Below are 874 nucleotides of genomic sequence, written 5' to 3' on the forward strand. Positions count from 1 at the left end.
TGTTGTGTTGGGCACTTGGGCCTGTTAGGACAAAACTCCCTACACGTCTCGATGTCGATGGTGGAGAAAATGGAGATGACGGTGACGAATTTTTGAGATTTGTGAGATACTGCAAATGAAAGAAGTCAACTTAAGAAGTCTGCTTTCGGAGATGACAGTCATGAATTGTTGAGATTTGTGAGATACTGCAAATGAAAGGAGTAAAAATTAAACATCAACCCAAGTAACAAATCTAATAAAGAAGAGGAAGAGGAGGTTTCCGAGAAACACAATCACAGATCTGATTACTAAACTAAATCAAATTAGTTCTGATCTTAGTACATTATGAATAAAAAAAAAATTCAAAGTGGATCTCAATTAAATAAAACCAAAATTTCTGGACAAAACATCAGCTAATAAGTAAAAAGAAGAAACTTGAAAAAGCTTACAATTTGAACCAGACATCAAAGCTATACCCAGACAAAGCTGCACGGCGGTGAGGAAGTCGACGGTAGACCTCTTTTGTTGCTCACTATGTTGAGGTCACCTACAGTGAAGATCAAACAAACGTTTTCCTAAAAACAAAAAGCAGAGTATAATCTAAAGAGAGATTTCTAACCTGAAACAGCATAGAAAAAGACCTCGTGTACAGCTCGTTCGCAAGCAGATCTAAAAAAATCGATGTTCTCGTTGAATCTGAACCCACAGAAGCTGCTTGATTCTCCGTTGTTGAGTTGTTGAGACCGGATTGAAAGCGCTAAGTTACTCTCTGGTTACAAGGGAGGACACCAGATCTCTGAGCTTCGAAAAAAATCGTGAGAGAGGCGATGGAGGCCAGAGGAAAGCGCCGAATTAGAGAGTCTCTTTGAAAAAATTAGGGTTTTACGAGGATTCG

At 38.9% G+C, this 874-nt stretch overlaps 1 long non-coding RNA gene across 1 annotated transcript; it reads right to left on the minus strand.

Moving 5' to 3' along the window:
* LOC112089969 lies at positions 1-634 on the minus strand. The gene is made up of 3 exons (XR_002901333.1): positions 599-634; positions 429-526; positions 1-185 (listed from the first exon to the last, which is right to left on the minus strand). It is a non-coding gene; the product is annotated as an uncharacterized LOC112089969 (long non-coding RNA).
* Positions 635-874: the final 240 nt, after the last annotated feature.

The sequence above is a fragment of the Eutrema salsugineum genome, unplaced genomic scaffold (assembly GCF_000478725.1).
Source record: "Eutrema salsugineum unplaced genomic scaffold, Eutsalg1_0 scaffold_11, whole genome shotgun sequence".
NCBI lineage: Eukaryota > Viridiplantae > Streptophyta > Magnoliopsida > Brassicales > Brassicaceae > Eutrema > Eutrema salsugineum.